This window comes from Phascolarctos cinereus, unplaced genomic scaffold (genome assembly GCF_003287225.1).
Source record: "Phascolarctos cinereus isolate Bilbo 61053 unplaced genomic scaffold, phaCin_HiC Scaffold_4;HRSCAF=312, whole genome shotgun sequence".
Lineage (NCBI taxonomy): Eukaryota > Metazoa > Chordata > Mammalia > Diprotodontia > Phascolarctidae > Phascolarctos > Phascolarctos cinereus.
Window position 1 is genome coordinate 633976366 of NW_027555847.1, and position 25309 is coordinate 634001674.

At 39.3% G+C, this 25309-nt stretch overlaps 1 protein-coding gene across 1 annotated transcript in view; it reads right to left on the reverse strand.

The window, feature by feature from the left end:
- The window catches only part of KCNQ3 (potassium voltage-gated channel subfamily Q member 3), a 462534-nt gene that overhangs the window by 292662 nt on the left and 144563 nt on the right, over window positions 1–25309 (reverse strand).

Here is a 25309-nt window from a genome sequence, read left to right on the forward strand (position 1 = left end):
GACCATTTATCAATTGGGGAATGGCTTGTGTTCTTATAAATTTGTCTTAATCTCTATATATTTTAGAAATGAGGCCTTTATCAGAAGACTGGTTGTAAAAATTCTTTCCCAATATTCTACCTTCCTTCTAATCTTAGTTGCATTAGCTTTGTTTGTGCAAAAACCTTTCAATTTAATGTAATCAAAATGATCCATTTTGCTTTTCATAATGTTCTCTATCTCCTGTTTGGTCATGAATTCTTCTGTTCTCCATAGATCTGATAGGTAAACTATTCCTTGTTCTCCCAGTTTACTTATGGTATCAGCCTTTATATCTAAGTCCTGAACCCATTTTGACTTTATTTTGGTATTTGGTGTGAGATTTGGGTCTATGTCTAGTTTCCAGGCAGATAAGTCTTAAGAGGAGGGCTAGGACCTTCTACCTAAATACTTCTTCTGAGGGTTCTTCATCATGACCATAGAGGTTAAGTATTAGGGGGCCAAGAAGTGGCATTAGTTAATATTTTCATTTCCATTATACAACCATTCCTGTCCCTTTAGACAGCAGAGCCAAGGTTCGCCAGCTTTCACCTGAAAATTCCTTTTACTTTTAACGAGATCACTGAATGTTAGAATAAGTGATTACAGGGAAATCTCAGGGACCCCTACACATCCCTCCCCCTCACCACCCACCCTCTCTTGGGGAATTCTAATTCTCAAATCTTTGCATGTAGAATTATAAATTCCAGGCTTATAAAAATTCAAAAGGAAAAAATGACTCTTTGCATTTGCCAGATTTACAGAAATGAGGTGGTTGCTGTCAAAGACCATGGTTATCTTTGCTCTAGTGGGAATGAGAAAGCATGCATAAGAAGATGACCAGGATAGTGAGGAGTCTGTGGACCATGCCATGTGAGATATGCTGAAAGAAGAGAGAATGTCTATCCTAGAGAAGAGAATACTTCAAGGGACAGAATTGCTGCCTTGAAATATTTAAAGGACTATCATGTGTCAGAGGGATCAACATTTTTGTTTTGTTTTGTTTTGTTTTTGGTGGGAATCCAGAGGAGAGAACTAGGATGCAAAGGACTCCCTCATGGGGATACTGAGTTCCCTGTTATTGGAATTTCAATGAAATTCAATTCCTATTCATTAATGAATCACTGAGTTTAAGCATCCTCCAGATACACCATAAAAGGAATTCTTTCATTGGTAGGGGATTGGACTAGATAACTTAGACTTGGAGACAGGTAGTAGATGAGTCTAAATAAATGCTCTTTTCTATCTATCTGGCCTTGAATGACTCTCTTCTTTGAGGGTTTCAATTTCTCTCTCTGTAAAATAGATTAGAGTAGTACTAGATTACTAGCCCTCTTCAGTGCTAACATTTTTAAAAAAGTTTTATTGATCCATTTTGTTTATAAGTTATAGTCATACTTCCTATCCCTCTACCACCTCCTATCCTTAAAGCAAAGAGGAAAAAGGGAAACATGTTTAAGTAAAATCAACGGACCCATCTACCCTATCTGACCATATATGCAACATTCCACAGTGTCCTAATGCTCAAAAAATAGACAACCAAACACTGAGAGAACTGAAGCAGCATCTTTTCATCTCTTCTTGGGGACATATGTTATTGTTACCTTGGAGCCATTATTTATTATCTACAGTTTCATTTTATTGTTCTTCTCATCTGTATTATGGTAGTCATTATGTGTACTGTTTTCTTGGTTCCATTTACTCCACTCTGCCTCAACTCATATAATTCTAACTATTTTTTTTCCTCTGAATTTCTCTTAGTTATTATTTATTAATCCTAGAAATTTCTCAGGGCCTTTGGCTTACCATGCCCTTTGGACTGCTCTCCCTAAAATTCTTCTCTGCAATCCCCATCACCTTCTCTATTGTTGAATTTCTTCCTGGAGTTTCCATTTTGTGGAAGGGTCCAGGCTGGCCTGCCTTCATTCTTCTCTCAGTCCTATTCCTAACTTTCTCTGCTTCAAAACCAGGTCTCTCCCTGTGCTGGGTATTTGAACCATTTCCTCCCATCTCTCAACACACACAACTTTTTTAGCTCCCTTTTGTGTAGTGTCTTACTCCACTAAAATGTAAGCTCCTTGAGGGCAGATATTGTCTTTCTTTTTGCTTATGCCTTCCTTCCTCCCTCCCTCCCTCCTTTCTGTTTCTCTTTTCCTTCTTTCTTTCCTTTTTTCCTTTCCTCCCTCCCTCCCTCCCTCCCTTCCTTCCTTCCTTCCTTCCTTCCTTCCTTCCTTCCTTCCTTCCTTCCCTCCTTCCTTCTTTCCTTCCTTCTATCCTTCCTTCTTTCCTATCTTCCTTCCTTCCTTTCTCCCTTCCACACTATGCTAAATCATTACATTCATATATCATGATTTGATTAGCCATTTTTCAATGGATCAGTGCCTACATTGTTTTCATTTCTTTGTCACCACAAAAAGAAGCCCTAATATTTTTTATCCCATGAAGCTGGGCTATGATGACAAAAGATATACAAAATCAAAGCAAAATAATTCCCAGAGGCTGAGATCCAGAAAGCATGAACTGGGATCAGGCAAAGCTTCATGTAGAATTTGCTACGTGAACTAAGCCTTGAAGGGAGTTTAATGATATGTAATTGAGAGAGGAGATGATTACAGGCATGAGCAATGAGGGAGTGTGAGAAAGGAATTTTTTCATCAGGGAATTCTCTATAAAAATAAAATCCCAAGCCCACTTCCTATCTCTTATCCCTAGTGTTAGCATAGTTCCTAATACATCTTATAGTGTCATTGTGAATCATTATTGTGAAATGAATACGGAAAGTGCTGAAGGACAATTCTTTCCAAAGTTGATGCCAAACCATCAAGTTATCTGCCTATAAGATGGAAGATATAGAGAGGTATACTTTAGCTCTATGTGAGGAAGAGCTTTGTAAGAAATGGTTATTAATTATAGTAACAGCAAAAAGTGCCATTTATATCATACATATAAAAAGAGGGTAAAGTGCTTCACATGCATTATTTTTTTTAACTTCCCCACACTGCAGATATTATCATCCTAATTTTACAAATAAGGAAGCTGGGGCTAGGAGTGGTTAAATGACTTGACTAGGGATGTATCAGAGGTAGGATTTGAACTTTAGTCTCTGTCTCCAAATTTTGACACTCTCTCTCAGAGGTGTTTACTATCACTGGAATATAACATAATACGAAAATATAAAATGAAAACTTGTCACCTAGTCCAAAGGCTTGAAGATGAAGTGATATGTCTAATGAACAAGGGGTCTGCAGAACCACAAATTCTCACAACTGGAAGGGATCTCAAAGCTCACTGAATCAAATGTGTAGTTGAATAGGAGTCCCTTATGAAACTTCATTGATAACTATGTATGTCATAGGATCAGACATTTAAAGCTAGAAGCCACCTTAGAGATCACTGATTATTTCAACCCTCTCACTTTATACAAAATGAAAGCTGGAGTCCAGAGGTACAGGGGGGTTATCTTGCTTGCCCCAGGTCACAATAGATTCAACCCAGTTCTTCAGAGGCCAATTCCAGGGAGTCTTCCATCCTGCCACATATGAATGTCTACTTAAAGAACTCTAGTGACAAGAATTGGCTTGGGGGGTGGAGTCCATTGATACCTTTTAAGGACACTTCCCACTATGGGTTTGGGAGATTCTGAGTTCTGCAACACTCAGACACATAGGGCTTGCACAGTTCTTTGTCACTGAGCATATGTTAGATGAAAGACAGAAAGAATTTTCAAAATTCTTAGACAAAGCTAGGTCTCCCTCTCCATGTCTCTCCAGCAAATGTAGTCAGTGACTGATTTCTATGAAGCACAACATATCTTGATTTCCTGTTGCTGCTAACTCTTGGTCAGAAGTTTCTCATGAAAATTGCAACCTGGAGGAAAGAAATCTCTCAGCGATATCACATCTGCAGTGGCCTGTGGGTGGAATGAGTCTAGTAGTGAAAAAAAAAAGTTGTTGATTATGAAAGGTCGATGTCTGAAACAAGTGAGACACCCAGAGATAAAGGAAAGGGCACTGGAAATATCAGGAGGGAGATTCATGTATGCTAAAAGCCCTGTCAAAAGCTGCTGAGGAAGGGGTTTTGGGTAATTCTGGTGTATTTGATATAATCAGAAGCCCTTGAAAGAGAAATTTGGGAAGTAGAGAACAGGTGGATTCATTAAGGAGGTTCCCAGTCTGGTAGCCAAGGAGTTCCCAGTCAGTTGGGACTGGTAATCTGTGGAATAACTATGGATATTAACCCTAACACATGCCACTGTGCTGGGTGGCTGTGTGGTAGAATGGAAAGATTGTCAGCAGTGGAGTCAGAGGACCTGGATTCCAATCCTAGCTCTGAAATCTACTGTCTATGTAATGTGGGAAAAGTAGCTTAATCTCATGGGGCCCCAATTTTCCTTTTCTCTAAAAGAGATTTGAATAAATGATCTCTAAGGTACCGTCTAACTCTAAACCTATGTGCAAGTCACTTATTCTCCCTGAGCCTTAGTTTCCCCATCTGTAAAATGAGGAGGTTGGATTAGATGCTCCCTAAAGTCTTTTCCAGCTCTAAATTTGTGATCCTATGTTCAGCCCATCTAGTTTTGATTGCTAACTTCTTTGTTGATTTTTTTCAAAAACATGAACTGGAAAATCACCTAAGATTATGAACACTGTCATATCCAAAGAAGACTGTGATTTTATTACATACATTGTGTTTCTCTTATTTTTTAAACATAATTTTATGTGTTAAATTATATATACATATGTGTATAATACATACATATAAAACATGTATGTATATGTATGTATAAATGTATAGATATAATATAAGGTTGCAATACCGAATTAGCCTGATGATTGCTACCTTCTTAGTGAAGTACTACAGCCCTGAGAACTTACCCTCTCAACTCCCATTCTATTGAACATTTAAAGTTTAAAGCATTAGAAGCTGGTGACAAGAAAGAAAGAAAGAAAGAAAGAAAGAAAGAAAGAAAGAAAGAAAGAAAGAAAGAAAGAAAGAAAGAAAGAAAGAAAGAAAGAAAGAAAGAAAGAAAGAAAGAAAGAAAGAGAAAGAAAGAAAAAAGAAAGAAAAAAAGAAAGAAGAAGGAAGGAAGAAAGAAAGGAAGGAAGGAAGAAAGGAAGGAAGGAAGGAAGGAAGGAAGGAAGGAAGGAAGGAAGGAAGGAAGGAAGGAAGGAAGGAAGGAAGGAAGGAAGGAAGGAAGGAAGGAAGGAAGGAAAGAAGGAAGGAAAGAAGGAAGGAAGGAAGAAAATAATCCCTTTCTTTCAAAGAGCTTACACTGACTTGAGGAGGGTACAACATCTACAAAGCAATTTCAAGAGGGAAAATGCTAACAAAAGAGGCAGACAAGATAAAGGAGACCGCACATGAACTGTGCTTTGGAGGAAACTAGAGAATCAATGAGGTTGGGTGAGAGGTTCATTTCAGACATGGTGGGGATATGGTTCTTGTAGAAGAGCATAGAGAGGAGATATGCTATTTATGGGAAATAGTTAATAGGCTAATTCAGATAATGTAAATCATGAGTAAAGAGGAATAATAATAGGAATAATAGATTGGAAAAGTAGGTAGAATCTAGGTTAACAAAGCTAGGATTTAGGTGGAGGAGTTTAAATTTTAGGCTAAGGACTTTATAGTAGAGGGATTTTTGAATAAGATACGGCTGGGAGGCTGGATATTATCCCAGGTTGCAAAGGATTCAGCCCAGTTCTCCAGAGTCCAATTCCAGGGAGCTTCCATCCTACCACACACACTAGTGTCCACTTGTTTTAGAAATATTGATTTTACGATTGTGCAGAGGCTAGATGGGAAATGTAGAGAAACTGGAGGCAGGGAGACCAAATGAGGCTCTTGCTATAGTCTTAGTGACAGGTGATTAGGAACATGTTAGAGTGGAAGCGGTGTGTGTGAGAAGGAATCAAATGTGGAAGAAGTATCAATAATACTTGGCAACTGATTGAATAGTAGAAGGAGGAAAGCTTTGTAGGAGAGGGAAAGATCAGGGGTGACTTCAATGTTGTGAATATAAGACATTAGAAAGAGATAGAGGTTTGAGTTTTCCATGTGCTTTTGACCAAACACGCACCATTAACTACCCCAGAGGTAAGAGGAAGAGAGAATAACACCTGCCCTATCCCCATACTCTATGGTAGAAAAAAAAAAGTGCATGGGAAAAGGCAAAATGGACATAATCTATTAGCTATTTTTTTCAAGGACCAGCATAGAGAAATAGCACTTCTAACAAGAGTCTATCTAGATAACTAGATCACCTTGAGGCAACACCAATTCTGTATCTGGTACTTGGTAGTTCTGTGATTCCCAGGCAAGTAATTTAACCTCCCTAAACCTTAGTTTCCACATCCACAGAGTAGGTATGATAATGCCTGCAACCACTACCTACCCATGTAGGGATTTGTTTTGATTCACGTTGTTGTTGTTGTTGTTTTGAGACTAGGTCACCCTATTTCACCCAGGCCAGAAATGCAGAATCCTCTCATGGCCTATTCCCACTACTGATCATCATAGGAGAATCGATCTGCTCCATTTACAACCTGTGCTGGTTTGCCCTTCCTTAGGCAGTCTGATACCCCACCCCGATCCCTAAGAGCTCAGGATATTACTATATTGGTACCAGACAGTGTAGACACCCATATTAGCTCAGGATTCCTAAGCTCAAGAAATCTGCCCATTCATATTTGTTATAAAGGCTTTCTTTTTCTTTTCTCATTTTGGATGGGGCAAGTGTGGGAAGGTAAGAGGGTAAAAAAATAAATTCGTGCTCATTTAAAAAGTAAAAATTAATTTAAAAATATGGTTTACTTCCCAAGGTTGCTGTGAGTATTGAATGCAATAATGTCTGTAAAGCATTCTATAAACCTTAAAGTACGATATAAATGCCAGGTAAGCATTATCTTTGAGAACTTTGGGGAAATTGGTGAAGGCTGATTAGATTGGACAAGGGGATGTGTAGAACCTTTGCTTTAGGGGGAAAATAAGGAAATTCTGTGATTTATAAATAAGATAGCACTACCTTATATTCATAACTACTTTATGAATCCCCAGAAAGACATTGACACAAATGGTCAACCATTAATCTTCAGGCATTTATAGGATGACAGAGCACTGAGTTATGGGTTCTTCTGACAAACAGGCCATGCCCCTCCAATCTAATTTCATTTTCAGACAGCACTAGGGGACTGGAAAGGAGGAGGGAGTCCATACTATATCTGGATTCTGGGAAACCATATTAGGCTCTCCTGAAGGATAAACTCCAAAAACAAAAGGTCAAAGTGTTAAAGCCATGTGCTTTCTGGGTGAATACAAGACTAGATGGAGAGTCATGGCCATAGAATTATAGAATCTTGCGGATAGAGGGGACCTTAAAGATCATCCATTTCTATTGATAGAAACAGAGACAGAGAGACAGAGACAGAGACAGAAAGAGCTAAAGTGTGAGAGAGAGGGAAGGAGGGGAGGGGAGAGGAGGGAGAGGGAGAGGGGAGGGAGGGAAGGGAAGGGGAAAGGGAGGGAGAGATAGAGAGAGGGAGAGAGGGAGAGGGAGAGGGAGAGAGAGAGAGAGAGAAGGAGTGGGAGAGGGAGAGAGGGAGAGAGACAGAGAGAGAGGAGGAGAAGTAGAGGGAGAGGGAGAGAGGGAGAGGGGAGGGGAGAGAAAGAGGGAAAGAGAGAGGGAGAGAAAGAGGGAAAGAGAGGGAGAGAGAGAGAGGGAGAGAGAGGGAGGGAGAGAGGGAGAGAGGGAGAGGGGAAAGAGGGAGAAGTAGAGGGAGAGGGAGAGAGAGAGGGAGAGGGAGAGAGGGAGAGAAGGAGAGGGAGGGAGAGGGAAAGAGGGAAAGGGGGGGAGAGAGAGAGAGAGAGAGGAGAGAGAGAGAGAGAGAGAGAGAGAGAGAGAGGAGAAGAGAGAGAGAGGAGAGAGAGAGAGAGAGAGAGGGAGGGAGGGAGGGAGGGGGAGAGGGAGAGAGGGAGAGAGGGAGAGAGGGAGAGAGGGAGAGAGGGAGAGAGGGAGTGCACACTGGGGCAAGAGAGCAAAGAGAAAGGGTAATTAGTGGAAGCCATGTCACCTGGGAGAAGTAAGATATGTTCTCATCATTACCACCTGGCTGCTCACATAGACTTTATCATTGTCTCTAGAAACTCATCTTCCTACTTTAACCCATCAACTTTTAAATTCACACCTCCTCAGTACCCCTGCTCCCTGGGCCTGTCCCTCCTTCTGATTGAAGAGGGCAGAATGTGGAACATCAAAGAGTTCCTCCCATATGCTCTATTTAAGCAGGGGCCCAGGACAGACACCTCGTCATTTCCCATCTGACCATAGGACTTCATGCCCCCAAGTTGGGTGCCTTGCCTCTCCAACCCCCTCTAGTTTTCCAGCTTCCTTTTGTGTTGTTTTTCCCTATTAAACATTGAGCTCCTTGAGGCCAGGGACTGTTGCTGCACTTAATAAATGTTAATTGAGTGATTGACTGACATGAATGATTTGACACTGCTGATGAGTGCAGGAGCAGAAGAGGCTGTGAGTCAAGAAGGCAGCCATGGGCGAGGGTGGTGCTGCAGAAAAGACACCCTGGCACAGTGCCTTCTTGATTTTAGTGTCCTGGAGCAAAGATCCAGTCATCTTGCCCGAGTTAGACTCCCCTTCAGTCCACTTCCAGTAAAGTATAAATTCCTTAAGGCACTCCTTTTATTTTGTTTTTGTCTTTGTAGCTTCATTATCTAGCATAGCATACTTGCCTGCCTATAATAGGGGCTGATCAAGTTTCTGAGTTCTTTTTTGAACTGAACTCACTGACTCATAAGGCAACCCATTTCACTTGGAGATAGCTCTGATTACTATAGTAATAACAACAACAACTTACATTTATGTAACACTTCTGTTTAAAAATGGTTTCCCCACAACAGTCCTAAGAGGTAGTAATTTATGTATCATTATTGTCATTTAAGAGATAAAGCAACAGCAGCAGATTCAATAGGCAAAGGTGAGGGATGGCAAGTGGATAGCGAGAGTACTTCACTGGTACTCTAGCGAGGTCAAAAGTAAGTGAGGAAGGCCTCTAGCCCATTGGGTGGATTTATTTGGTGATCTTTTGGGACCACATGTAGGATAATAATATAGGATGGGCAAGAATGCATGGGTTGCCACGTGCATCATTTCATGAAACATCTAAATCAGTAAGATCCAAGACTCATTTGTGTACTTGAGAGCTCTTTCAAAAATAACAAAAACAATATGGTGGCATGAAAGGAACACTAGAGACCTGGCTTCTTTTCTCTGCTCTCCACCCTTCTGGGCATTGGTTTGTTTACCTACAAAATGAGGGAGTTAGAACACATTATCAGAAAAATCCCAAAATTTTGAATTTGGAAGGCCTTTTGAGGTTATTTATGTGACTCTCCTGACATCACCCATGTTTATTTCTGCAAAGGGAATTGTAGTGTTGGGCTAATAATTGAGTTCCTCCTGAAAACCTTTCTCCTGAAATATTCAGAGGAGAAAGAACAAATGGGTTGGGGTTTTCCAAAGCCATGAGACCATTAAAAGAATAGCTGGTTTTCAGTCAGAAGACCTGGGTTCATAGAGTTGGATGAGACTTTATAGATAGATAATCTAGTCCAGTCAGCTCATTTTACAGAAGATACTAAAGCCCAGAAAAGTGAAATGACTTAACGAAGGACATACAGTTATTTAGTGACAAAGCTGAAATTTGGAAGCCTGGATTTGGCATTCACTAGCTCTAGCAATTTACAGGATAATCTAATCCAGCTTCCTTGATCCAATGAAGGAACATCCTCTATGACATCCCTGACAAACAGCAATCCAATCTGTCCTTGCACACTACTAGCAATAGAGAACTCACTACTTCACAAAGTAGCCCATTCTATTATAGGACAGCTCTAGTAGATGCAACAGGGAAGGAGAACTGTTTTTTTTAGTTAATACTACTGACTATAGTAAACACGGTCACATGTTTTGTTGCTTATATAAGATTCAAAAATGATCATTTTTATGTGTCAGTGGTTTAAATTAAAAAAAAATGTTCCTCAACCACAGGTAAGAAATGTCTTGCTTTAGAAGAGAATTAAAATATATCTTCAGCTGACTTTTACCCAGTCATCCTAGGTCATCTCTCTAGGGCTGGACAGAACAAATCTTCTGCATAACAATATTTGAAAACTGTTCTTCCAACACCTACCATTCAGCCCTCTAAAAAAATAACTCCCAGCTCTAAAATTCTGTGATTCTTATTGAAAATTAATAGAATGCAAACTGTAGATATAAATGCTTATCCATAGTGAGGTCATTGTTTCCTCAAGGTCATATGACAAATGGAACTGGGAAGGACAACTGAGCTCTTGCTGAATCTATGGCTTTCTCTGCCCTGGCTTGGACTATCTCTGGGGCCAGTCCTCCCCATTGGGAGTGCTTATAGGCACTGGCCCTAGCCTGACCAGAGCAGCCAGCCTCAGGAATCAGAAGGAGGCCGAACCACAGGAACCATGTGGGCTGGTCGCCTACCTCTAGGCCAGGCATATGTTGCACCAGATGGTCTGGGGTTTTGTTTTTCATGTGTTTTTTTTTCCCATCTTGTTTCAAAAATGCCTTGGTTCTTTTTCTCAGTTTAGAGATGGGACTGGGACCACAACTGCCCACATTCACCCAGAGGGCTTTCAGTGACAAGCGTATCAAAAAGTCTATTCTAATAAGCTAGGAATTGAGTATTTTCAGGTGATTTTATTTTTTTCTTTTCTAATATATACATATATATATAATCTTCACACGTTGCATAGAATCCCCCTTGGACTTTGCCTCTTCTTGCTCCTCAAGAACCATTCCTTATAACAAAGATTTAGTTTTGAAAAAGAGGAAGAAGGGGAAAAATCAGCAAAACTCATAAATACATTGAAAAAAGGAAGACATTATATGCAGTGCTCCACATCTGCGCCCAACCTTCCTCACCAATTTTCAGATATTTTAATCTCAAGGTTACCTAAGGAGGACTTGAAATATATCAAGTCTCTTGAAAATGAGACCTTTATAAAAGAAATTTTCTGCCATTTTCCCCAGTTAACTATTGCCCCTCTAATTTTAGCTGTATTGGTTTTGCTTCTGCAAAAAAAAATAATAATAATTATTATTATATAATCACAATAGTTCATCTTATTTTTTGTGACTCTCTATCACCTGTTTCAGCATGAATTATTCCCTGGGGTTGGGGGATAGGGTAGGAGGGAGAGAAAATAAGTGTTCATTAAGTGAAAAAAAATGAAATTACAAAAGGAAATATATCACATAGATAACTACAACAGTATGCACGAATTGCCTGGAAACTGAACTTTTGCAAAGGAATTTGAGGCAAAGGTCCATGGAAACAAAATTGGGTCTGGTCTATGGCTAACTGGGGCAAACATTAATTAGCTGACATTTATATGGACTTTAAGGTTTGCAAAGCACTTTAAATACATTCTCTCATTCAGTGTTCACAACAGCCCCTCCAGGTACATATTTTTATTATCTTTATTTTACAGAAAAGTCACCTGAAGCTCCAACGACTTAACAAGGGTCATGCAGCTAGTAAGTGTTTGAGGTATGATTCTAGCCTAGGTTTTCTGACTCCACATTTGGTATCCTATCCACCATGCTGCAAAAAACAAATCAGAGGAAAGATTACAAATTTAGGGCTGGAAAGACTCTTACAAGCCATCAAGTCAAATCTCCCCATGCCATTTTGGTAATAAGGAATTCAAGGCTATAAGAGGTGGAGATATATCCCAGGCCACCACACACGTAGTAAATGTCTGAGGAAGGATTTGAACCCAGGTCCTACTGACCCCAAGCCCAGTTTCCTATCAACTAGAAGGAAGAGTCACTATACTCACAAATTCATAGGATTTTGATCTGGAAAAGACCTTCAAAATTGACTAATTCAATCTCCTCTTTTTACAGCAGAGGAAACTGAAGCCCAGAGAGAGGCACTGATTTAAGCCAAGGTATTTAAGGTTATTATCTAATGTTATTACTAGATTGTAAGCTCCTTGAGGGAAGAGACTGTCTCTTGCTCCTTTTTTGTATCCCCAGTGCTTAGCACAGTGCCTGGCATATAGTAGGCATTTCATAAATGTTTATTGATTGATTGATGTTACATAGGTTCCCTAAAGAATCAGCAACGCTGAATTGGACTCCAAGTGCATGGTGGCCCACTCAATGAGCCATACATCAGGTGGTGAAATAAAGCTACACCAAAGACTTATGCTATTGAGTGTCCACGTTACTGTTTATCCCCAGGGCCAAAACTAAAAGAGGTGGGAATAGTTAACACTGTAAATGTCTCTGATAACATTGGGAAAATCTAGGGAAAGTGGTGTGGCTCTTTAACATGCCCAATAGGGCAACTAGGTGTTACACTGGTTAGAATGCCAGGCCTGGGTCAGAAAGACCCAGATGCTTATAAATCCAGACACTTAATTAGCTGTGTGACCCTGGATAAGTACCTTAACCTCTGTTTGCCTCAGTTTCCTCATCTGTAACATGGGGATAATAATTACACCTACCTGTAAGGATCAAATGAGATCATAATTACACAGTGCCTGGAATGTAGTAAGTGCTGTATGAATGTTTATCATTATCATTATCAATTTCTCAATGTATATCTCAGACAGCACCTGACTGAACTGCTACCTCCAGAAAAGCATCAGCAGGAGATTGAAAGTCACCTACATTTGAGTTGCACCAGATAGTACACTGGATATTCCAGCCCCATGGGAAGTAAGCTCAACAATGAGCTGCATGTACTCATCTTCTGTGCCAGAGCCCTTTGCATCTTTCACTTGTATAACTGTGATCAACTCAGAGGTTCTTACCCTTTCCTGTGTCATAGACCTTCTTCCTAGTCTGGTGAAGCCTGTGGATCTTTCTCAGAATAATGCCTTTAAATGCACAAAATAAAATACGCAGGATAACAAAGGAAGTCAGGTATTTTGGAATACTATTAGCACAACACTTTTTAAAAAGTTCACAGAATACCAGACAAATCAACCTTGTTCTACAGGGGTTTTTCCAATGCTCTTCCTCTAGCCCGTGTCTCCTCCAAACCTGTACGCCATTCTTGTATGCTAGCAGAATCTGGAGCTACTCAAGTTCAGGGACCGTCTTTTGCCTTTCTTTGTATTCCTAGCTCTTGGTATAGTTCCTGGCACATGGTAGGCATTTAATAAACATGCTTGTTGCCTAGACTTGGACCTTAAAGACCTGGAGTGGAACCCTCACTATGCCAGCTCCTCATTTGTGAAATAAACTCTGTGTATGTGTGTGTGTGTGTGTGTGTGTGTGTGTGTGTGTGTGTATGTGATACAACCAACATTTATTCACAATCCCAGAATCTCAGAGTAGGAAGGGACCTTGGAAGTCATGTAACCTACATTGTACTTTGTTAAGAATTCCTTCTACATTATATCTGGTAAATGATCATACAGCCTTTGCCCACTGAAGGAGAACCTCAGCTTTTTGAGGCAGCCCTTGTCATGGTCAGGTAATTTTGGTTATTGAGAAGTTTTCCTTTGTATCAAGCATTCAGTGATTCCTGCATAACTGACACTCATTGCTCTTTGCTCCCACATGAATCTATTCCCTCTTTCTCCTTTCACCCAATATCCCTTCAAAAGCTTCAAGAGCAACTATTATGTACCCTCTGAGTCTTCTCTTCATGTGAATCATGCCTCTTCCCTTCAACTGACCTTAAGGCCTTCACCCAATCTGGCTGCCCTCCTTTGGATGCTATCCGACTCATCAATATCCTTCCCAAAATAAACACAATGTTGCTGATGTGGTCTAATGATGTGGTCTAATGCACATTATGACTATCACCTCTGTGGATGCTAATTGTGAAGATGATTTTGGAGCCTAAGTATAACTGTATAACTCTCTCTCTTTCTTTCTCTCTGTCTCTCTCTCTCTCTCTCTCTCTCCTCTACTTTCCTCTCCCTCTCTCCCCTCCTTTCCCCTTTCCCCTCTCCCCTTTTCTCTCTTTCTCTGTATATATGTATGCATGTATTTGAACATTATATATAATTATACTTGGTCTTATATTATATACTATGTCCATATATAATGTAAATATCCTTATTATATATGTGCAGCTAGGTGCATAGTGGATAGAGTATCAGGCCTGGGGTTAGCAAGACTCATCTTCCTGAGTTCAAATCTGGTCTCAGACACTTACTACCTGTGTGGCCCTGGGCAAGTCACTTAACCCTGTTTGCCTCAGTTTCCTCATCTGTAAAATGAGCTGGAGAAGGAAATGGCAAATCACTCCAGTCTCTTTGCCAAGAAAACTCCACAATGAGGTCACAAGGAGTTGGACATGATTGAAAATTATATAAGATGTATGCTTGTTAAACCTCATTTCATTCATAGGATTACAGATCTAGAGCTAGAAAGCAGTATAGGGGCCCTCTAGTCCAACTTTCATTTTACAGATGAAGACACTGAGTTACTCAGGGTAGTTAAGTTTCTTGTCTGAGGTCACACAGGTAGGAAGTGTCAGGGGTGGGATCTGATTCAGCCCAATGCTCTAGCTTGTCAAGAATTTCTGTGTGCTAGTGATCACTCCCAGATTTGTATTTTCTGAAAATTGGATAAGTATTGGATCTATATCTTTATTATCAATAAAATTATTACATAGTCACAGTGCTAAGAAATGATCCCTACAGTAGTCTAATATAGACCTTCTTCTAAGGTGACATTATCCCACTCACTAATGGCTTCTCTTTGAATACTACCATTCAAATTGTTCCAAATACTCTTCTCTACCTATACAAATCCATCCTGTCTAAAAGCATAACATGAGAGACTTTATCAAAGTATTTTGCTAAAATACCAAACTCTACTTTAAAAAATCCCCTTTAGCTGACAGATTCAGATGTCTGCAAGTCAAAGATCAGTCCTTTGTAGGATATGGATGAGCTAGAGAGCATCCAATGGAGGGCAGCTGGATTAGGTTAAAGGCATTCAGGTGAGTTGAAGGAATCAGGCATCACCTTTGTGGCAACCTTGTCCACTGACGCTGATAGCAACTGTTTTATGACTTTGCAGACAGTCTCAGAAGATTGCTCAAAGCTTGAAGATGTTAAGTGCCCATGTTCACATGGTCATACAACTAATATGTGTCAAAGACATGTGAACCCCAGTGTGTCTCTTTCAGATTGTCAATGTCCCACTTAAACAATTATTTACAGGACCCTACATTGTATACTTATATCCAAAAGAATAGTCTGCTTTCTAAGAGAAGTTGGTCCAAAGAAGCCTTGAGATATGAGATGTTAGAAATCAACAAAGCAAGTCAACAAGGGCTTATTAATGGAAAACAAGGGAAACATTTAAATGTGAAAAACCAGCAGTTATATGGTTTTAAATGCTGAAGACCTAGGGAAACAAAGAAGGGCAAAAAACATAATTCTTCCTCTTAAGAAACTCTAATGGAGAGACAACCTATCAATAACTATGTGCTTACAAGATTATTGTTATTGTTCAGTTGTTGTTCATGTGTGACCCCATTTGGGGTTTTCTTGGCAAAGATATTGGAGTGGTTTTGCCCTTTTTTCTCCAATTCATTTTACAGATGAGGAAACTGAGGCAAATAGGGTAAAGCCCAGGGTCACACAGCTAGTAAGTGTCAGAGGCCAAATTTGAACTGGAGATGAGTCTTCCTGACTTCAAGACCGGGTCTCTCTCCACTGTGCCACCTATCTTACAAGATATATAAATATATAATCTAAATAGAAGGGATCTCCAAGGGAATGGAGTAGACCAAGGTTAGAGGTGGAAGAAACCATGGAGATCATCATGTTCAACTTCTTTATATTACAGATGAGGAAACTGAGGCCCAGAGAGAATGTCCAAGGTCATGCAGCTAGTTAGTGTCAGAGCAATGTTTTCAACCTGGCTCTTATGACTCCTGGTCCAGTGTGTGGAATGGGTGACAGTGGTATTGCTTCAAGTTTGATAGTTCTTCATTGCCTCAGTATGATTCTTTTTGAGCAAGTGTATAGTCTGAATGTGTTAAAGGATGGAGAAAGCCATACCCTAAGGAACCTTACCATGTAGATGTCCAAGGGGATCATGGGTAAATGCAACAATCCCTGAGTAGTAGTATCTGGGGAGCATTGCTTCTGCCTCATCTTGTCTTTCATTTTCTTCATGACACAATGATTTGGGTATGAAACATACCCCACAGCTGTATTATTACCCGTTAAGAATAAATGAACAGATCTCTTATTCTCAAACACTTTCCTTCTTCCCACGATCATCCCTCATTAAAAGCAATTGCTTTGTTTTGTTTTTTTCATTTTATTTTGTGTACTGTCTAGCCAATAGCTGCTGTGCTTGGCATTATCTGGAGGAACAGCAAGGGAGACATAACATCTGCCCAGTAGGTTCTCCAGCTAAATGCAATCCTGAGAAGTCACAGACTCAGATATACAAGGAAACAGCTGAGCAAAAAAAAAAAAAGATCATGAATCCTTCTTTTGTACATTCATCTATCTTTTTCCTCCCAGGGTATTTATGTAACAGCAGAGTGGACATTTGTCTCTGGGATCCAGTAAGTCCACTCTGGCTCTGAATATCATCCCACCCTACAGCTTCAAATACTCCAGTTCCAACAATTCACCAAATTTCAATTCATGATTATGAGATCATCTTATTATAGTCATCCTTTTTTCTAAAAAAAAAAATTATTTTCAGTTCACAGAACAAAACAAGCATTTCCATAACACAGTATAATAAAAAAGATGATTGCACATGAAACTGCAAATCTACCATGTACAACTTTATATTCACTCCAAATATACAACAAAGTTATCACGTAAATTTCTTTTTCTCCTTTTTTCTTCCCTCCCCCCCACCCAAGAGATATTTACCATTAGAGACAAATATTATATGTATGTGTGTATGCGAATAGATGTATACATACATCTATTTATCAGTTCTTATTCTAGATGTAAATAGTGTCTCTCCTCGTATCTCCTTTATTTTTAATTTGTATGTTTATAATAGTCAAAATGATTTAGTTTGCTCAAAATTGTTCTTAATATTGCTGTTATGTATACAATGTTCTCTTGGTTCTGCTCACTTTTCTCACCATTTCATGCAAGTCTTTCCATGTCTTTCTAAGATCATTGAGCTCATCATTTCTTATAGCACAGTAGTATTCTATCACAACTATACACCACAGCTTGTTCGGCCATTCCCCAACATCTCCCTCCCCAAGAGCACTTGTATTTAAAGAAAGATGGTTGGGATCATCTTGCCACATATTTCTTTAAATGCAAATGCTCTTGGGAAGGGGAAAAGGAAATTTATCAAGCTAATACACACTAAGTGTTAATGACATTATAGAATCATTCATTCAGAGAATGTTGGCACTGGAATAGACCTTAAGATATTAGAGTCTAACTTCCTCACTTAGAGGGGAAACTAAGGCATGACTAGAAAACAGATCGTCTGAAAAAGAACTGGGTGTTTTGGTGGACTTCCAACTAAATATGATCAACAATGTGAAATGTCAGCCAAAGAAGTAAATGTACCCTTAAGGCTGCAGTAAGAGAGGTAGAAATGGCAGTCCCACTGTCCTTGGCCTGAATCAGAAAACAGCTGGAGTTTAGTGTTTGGTTCTGGGAATCACATTGGAGATAGGATGTCAAATAGCTCGAATGTCCAGAGGAGGGCCAACTGGATAGTGAAGGGATGCATCAGCTGAAGGAAATGAGATGTTTACTTAGAGAAGAGATAACTTAGGGAGAACATAATAGCTGTGATCAGGTATTCAAAGGCTGTCAAGTGGATGTGAAGCTATATTTGTTCTGCTTGGCCCCAGATAGAAAAACAAGAAGCAGTGTGTAGAAATTGTATAGAGGGAAATTTAAGTTCTGGGTGAGCTGGGTGGCACAGTGTATAGAATTTCAGGCCTGAAGTCAGGAAGACTCATCTTCCTCAGTTCAAATCTGGCCTTGGACACAACCTAGCTGGGTCTGAAGGAAGATTTGATCCACTGCACCACAAAGCTGCCTCAATTTAAATTCCAGTGGCTCCCTATTGCCACTAAGATCATATATAAAAACTCCCCTTTTTGACATTGATATCCCTGTGTTACGGCCTGGACAGTTCTTATTTTTACAGTCTTCTTAGCCATGAATTTCCTCCTTCTATTCTGTACCCCAGTGATTTCGATACACTTGCTGTTCTGCACACTAGATACACCATCTCCAACAGAGATGTTCTGGCTTCCCCTCCACAGGAAGGGGAATCCTCCCAGAACTCACCCAAGGTGGCCAATAGGAAGAGGATTTTATCCCCTTACCTGGGCTGCTTGACTGTTCTCACGGTTTCAATGAGATGGAAGTCAACCATCTCATTCCCTTTGATAAGATGGAGGATGACAACCCCCAGGATTTACTAGCTGCCTGCCACTGCCTTCTAAGGTCCTCCAGGCTTTGCCATCTGCTCTCTGCCTGCACATCCTATACTCCCCCAAAATTATGATGACTTAAGCAACTAGGGACTTCTGGGCCTTGCTATCCACCCCACTACTGTTTCCTTAGGACTTCTGGGCTTTCACAGCTGCTTGCAGCTGAACTTCATTTTATATGTATCTCCTCTGGATAAAGTGTACGCTCCTTGGGAGCAAAAATTATCTAGCTTTTTCTCTTCGTATATTCAGACCTTAGGACAGTGCTTGGCACATAGCAATTACTTAATTTTTTTATTGATTCATTTATTCACTCAACTTATTCATTCATTCATCTCTGTTCCCCAGTACCCACCAGCTACAATGGCTGTGGAGTTATTTGGAATTCTCTATCATGCCTTCCTTCCCTAGGAAACTCATCATTGGGAAATCACATTCTGCTACAAGATGGAATCTATCTGGTGCTCCCATTTCATCAATACCCTCTCCTCTTCTGATTCCACCCTTTGACTAGAGGGCAGAGTCATGGACTCCAGGGCCTCCATTTAAAGAGGGGGCTTATACCAGGTTTTTCTCACACCATTTCCCACCAGCTACACTGCTTTTGGACTTCTTTGGAACTCTTCTGCATTCCCTCATATCCTCTGCACCCCCTTCCCTACCATTTTTCAACTTCTTGTGTGTTATCTTTCCCCATCAAATGGTAAGCTCCTTGAGGGCAGGGACCGTCATTTTTTATTTAATTTGCATCCCCTGCACTTAGCACAGTTCCTGGCTCATAGTAGGCACTGGCTTTATAAATGTTTATTGACTGGCTGATTCCTGACCCCTGAACATTTGTACTGCTTGTCTCCATGCCTGCCCTGCTCTCCCTCTCGCTTCCATTTCTTGAAACAACTGATTTCCTTTGACATTCAGTTTAAGTGCCATTATTCTACACAAAGCCTTCCAGATTCCTCCAGCTGTCCATACCCTACCCTCCAAAATCTGCCTCACCTTCATTTTGTACAAATTCTGTGTATTGCCTTCCCTGTAGGATATAAGCTACTTGAAGGAGGGGACTCTCTCATTTTTATCCTTAGTATCCTAGTCCATAACACGGTGCCTGGCATATGCTGTTTACTTAATAAATGTTTGTTAGTTAATTGTTGATTGATTCCCTTGCCTAAAGGAAGCTAAGTGGCAATGTGGATTAAGACCTGCCTCTGAGGTCAAGACCAGAGTTCAAATACAGATGTTTACTAGCTGTGTGAGCCTGAATAAGTCACTTAACCCCTATTTGCCTCAGTTTCCTCAACTGTAAAATGGGGATAATAGATAAAATGAGATAATATTTGTAAAACGCTATATAAATGCTAATTATTATTATTTTAATAGTAATAATAATTTTTCCCATCTGTGAAATGAGGGGGTTGAGTGGCTGGATCTCTAAAGTTCCTTCCAGAGCTAACATTTCAGTATCCGTATTGCTTTCATAAATGAGGCATGAAGTATCTAAAACTAAACACAGGCACCACTGCTCACCTAGTGGCAGATATCCAAATGGGAGGTAAAACCATCAGAAAGAATGTATAAGAATCCCAAGATGTTAGGGCTGCCCGAGGACCTTAGCAATCATCTAGGCCAATGCTGTCATTTGACAAATAAGGAAACTGAGGATCTGAGAGGAAAGTGACTTGCTCAGGCTCATATAGCTAGTAAGCAGCAGAGTTGGGACTTCAATTCAGGCATTTTGCCTCTAACTTCAACATGACTGCATCATAATTTGGATCAACCTCTAAGGAGTATACCTTATAAATTCAGTCCCATTAAGCAATAACAATATCCACACCCTCTTTATCAGATGGGTCTCTTCGACCTTCCTTCTCTGGTGTCCTGTGATGAATTCTACTGCTACGATAGTATTAACCTGTTCTAACAGTCAAGGATGCAATGATGAATAAAACAGTCCCAGTGCTCTCAGGGATTACCATCCAATAAGGGAAATGAGACAGGGATATAACTGCAAAACAGAGTGGTGAGTACATCACAACAGTATGAACAAAATGCCACAAGAAATCATAAGAGGAAAGGATGAATTTCTTTTTACAAATAGAAACTGCAGGTTTTCCCCAGATCTCACTTGGGGGTGATCTAGAGTGTTGGGTTAGTATTATTTATTTTGATTATTATTGCTCTGCCCACCTTCATTAAGAAGATGCTCTCCCTTAGTTGTCCAAAAAGACACCTTTATTTGAACTGAAAGAAATATAAAAAATAAGAAAAATAGAAGTAAATAAACACATCTAAAATAGTAATTATTTTAATCGTATCTTCATTTTTTTCCCTTTCAATGAGGTCTTATTTTAGGAGTAGAGATTGCATTCAGGTATTGCTTATATTCTGACTAACACGATGCTCATGAGTGGGGAGATAAAGTTTCATGTGGGGTGTGGTCATAAAAACTGGGCCTTCAAGGATGAGTAGATAGATAGTTAAATAGATAGATTAATAAGAGCTAGAAAGAATGATAGATACATGAGAGAAAAATAAAAAGATAGATACAGATAGACAAGAGAGGGAAAGAAGGCTGGGCAAGTGGATAGATAGACAGATAAGAGATAGAAAAATAGAGAAAGAAAGATGGATATCGATAGCAAGATAGTTCAATAAACAGATGAGAGATAGAGAAAGGAAGAAAGGGAGGAAGGAAGCAAGGAAGAAAAAAGGAAGGAGGGAAGGCTTTTAGTTAGGTAGATAGATAAATGTTGTTATTGTTTAGTCATTTCCATCATATCTGACTCTTCATGACTCTTTTTGGGATTTTCTTGGCAAAGATACTGGAGTGATTTGCCATTTCTTTCTCCAGCTCATTTTACAGATGAGAAGACTGAGGCAAACAGGGTTAAATGACTTGCCCAGGGACACACAGCTAGTAAGTGTCTCAGGCCAGATTTGAAGTGAATCTTCCTGACTCCAGGCCGAGCACTCTATCTACTACACTACCTAGATAGATAAATAGATAGAAAGATATGTGAGTAGATAGATAAATAGATAGATAGATAGAAAGATATGTGAGTAGATAGATAAATAGATAAATAGATAGAAAGATATGTGAGTAGATAGATAAATAGATAAATAGATAGAAAGATATGTGAGTAGATAGATAAATAGATAGATAGATAGAAAGATATGTGAGTAGATAGATAAATAGATAGAAAGATATGTGAGTAGATAGATAAATAGATAATAGATAGAAAGATATGTAGATAGATAAATAGATAAATAGATAGAAAGATATGTGAGTAGATAGATAAATAGATAAATAGATAGAAAGATATGTGAGTAGATAGATAAATAGATAAATAGATAGAAAGATATGTGAGTAGATAGATAAATAGATAAATAGATAGAAAGATATGTGAGTAGATAGATAAATAGATAAATAGATAGAAAGATATGTGAGTAGATAGATAGATAGATAGATAGATAGATAGAGACACATATGCATGTGTATATAATATATGTATGTGTGTGCATGGCTGGCCTTGGAGCTGTATAACCTGGATTCAAGAACTATCTCTGATACTGATACATATGATACATATGTATACATATACTGATAGATAGATAGATAGATAGATAGATAGATAGATAGATAGAGATAGATAGATATACACACATACATACATGCCTTGTAATTATGGGCAAGTCACTTAGCCTCTCAGTGCCGTAAGGCGACTTTAATACTATAATATTCACAAAAATTTCTCCCTTGCAAGGGTAAAGCACATTTCCACACTAAAGATCCTCACAAGTATGAAATAATAGGTTGCAGATATATCTCTATGTACACAAATCTATGCGTATGTATGAGCATGTATACATGTGTATAAAACCATTTAGCTGTCAGTATAGAAAGAATAAAAAACCATGAAAACATGTGTTTTGTTCTTGTCTTGCTTTTGTTGTTTTTTTGGTTTATTTCTTTGCAGGGGAGCACTCTGGGATGTCGCCATTCTGAGTCCATGAAGCACCATAGTAGAAACAACCCTGACCCTGCAGCTGGGAAACTTGGGTTTGCAAACACATGCTGAGCAATCATCACTAACCACTTAACCTCTCTTCCTCATCTGTAGAAAGAGAACTAGTCATCTGTTTTTTACTGACTTCATGATGCTGTGTAAACCTTTAAAAGTTCCATAAGTGTAAGCTTTTATGGAAATAATCCTTCTTCCCTTTCCACAGGAGCTAGAGACAAAAACAGAGCTATTGGGATGTAGGTCCTTTTAACTATGCCACTTCTTAAGAAGTGAAACCTTCTGGTCTCTGCCTCTTCTATTTTCATCTGAGGGGAGGAGAATGACTCATGCACCACTCAGTCTAAGGTTATTCTGCAAAATAACTCACTGTTTCCATTCCTGCCCTGAACACTGTAAAAGGCACCCCTTCATTTCAGAAATGTCTCCAGCTTCAGGCGTTGCTAATCCAACTCTGTTTGTGACACCCCCTTACTGCTCTCAGATATCCGAAGGGTTTGGTTTCATTGGGAGGGGGAGCAGTGCATCCAATTTTGGGAGGAAAGGCACACATATTGTTCCTTTAGGCTTGTTGTATCTGTTTCAAGTCACAGCAAACCTTAGCTGGGTATCTTTCAGAAGTTTCTTCCTAAGTGTGTTGGCAATACAATGGATGGCCTGGTTAGTAGATTGAAGAACTATGGTAGGTAGTGTTATGCTTCTAAAAATATATAATTGGGAGGTCAACCACACCAACTGTGCACTGTGGGAAAAGGATTTCTGAGGCATCACTATATAAATACTCAGAACATACTGACCATGTTGGAGAAATAACACTTAAAGCTTTACAAAGCACTCTCCTCCTACTAACCCTGAGTGGTAGGTAGTGCAACAGAATGATTTTCTAAAAATCATTTATTTTTACATACGAGTATGTTCTATCTCTTCCACTATCCCCCCACCCTCAACAAACAACAACTACTACAAAATTTGAAGAAAAAAAACCCTCTCATCATAAACATGCATCATCCAGCAAAATGCATTCCTACATGGCCATGCCTGAAAATGAAATTGTCTGAAACTGTCCATTTCATCATCTCTTATGGCATAATCATATTCCATTATGTTCATATACCGTAATTTATTTAGCCATTCCACAATTAGAGGGCAATTCCTTAATTTCCAATTTGGGGCTACTATGAAAAGAGCTGCTAGAAATATTTTTGTGCACATGGGTCCTTTTCCTCTTCTTTTTGCCCACTTTTGGGTATAGGCCAAGTAGTGTTATCGCTGGGTCGTAGAGTATGAACATTTTGGAAATTGGGGACATAGCTGTCCATTGCTTTCCAGAATGGCTAGACTAATCCACAACTCCACCAAGAGAGCATTAACAGGCCTTTTCTCCCACAGCCCCACCAACATTTATCATTTTCCTCTTTTTGTCATCTTTACTCTCTGATAAATATGAGGTAGAACATAAAAGATGCTTTAATTTTCATTCTTATTATTAGTGCTTTAGAATATGTTTACATAGGGTTGATAGCTTCAAATTTTTTTTCTTTGAAGACTACCTATTCATATACTTTGATCTTTATCTATTGGAGAGTGGCTCTGAGAATAGCACTATTTTAGAGATGAGGAAACTGAGTCTCAAAATAGGGAAATGTCTTGCCCATTATCATACAGCTAGTAAGTTTCAGAGCTAGTATATATGTGCGTGTGTGTGTGTGTGTGTGTATACACACACGAACATATATACTTTCTGAGTTTACAATCTCCATCCTCAAAGAGTTTATATATGATAATAAATATATAATAACTGTGGTAGGGGGAAGGAAAGGGAAGAAACTTTTATTTAGTGTATTTAGTGCCTAATATGTTCCAGGCACTGTGCTAAGTGCTTTATTGATATTATCTCATTTTGTCCTCATAACAGCTCTGTGAGGTAGGTGCTATTATTATACTCAGTTTACAGGTAAGGAAACTAAGGAAGATAGTGGTTACTGTATACAAATGTACATGTTGTACATATGTTGTATGCACATGTTACATGTACACAAAAACAATGATTTACCCAGGGTTACACTGCTAGTCAGTGCCTGAGGCTAAATTTGAACTCAGATCTTCTGAACTCCAGGCCCAGCATTCCATCCACTGTGCTAGCTAGCTATCTCTATATAGAGAAAGCCCTACACTCTGAATAAAGAACAGCCTGGATTCAAATATCACCTCTGAGACTTAGTATCATCTTTGTATGTGGCCATGGAAAGTCATTTAATTTCCTTGCACCTTGGTTTCCTCATTTGTAAAATGGTAATTATAATCTCTAATATAGCTGCTTCACAGAATTGTAAGGATCAAATGAAATCATGGGCATACAGTTATATTAAATGGTATATATGTTAATTATTGATTATTGTTGCTAATAGTGGAGATGAGCTACATACCTGAATAACTATAATATAAATTAGAATATGGCAACTTCAGAAGAGAAGTTGAAAGGTGATCAGTTAAATATTTATTAAATGCCTACTATATGCCAGATGCTGTGATAAGTGCTGGGGATACAAAGAAAGGCAAATAACAGCCCTTGTTCTCATGGAACCCACAATCTAATGTGGGTGACCACATGCAAACCAATTATGTGCAGTTGAGTTCTATATAGAATCCACTGGAGATAATCAATAGAAGGAAGGCACTAGAATTAAGAGGGATCAGGAAACGCTTTCTTGTAGATGGTGGGATTTTAGCTAGGATTTGAAGGAAGTGAGGGAAGCCAGGCAGTAGAGTTGAAGGAGTATTCCAGGCATAGGAGAAAGCCAG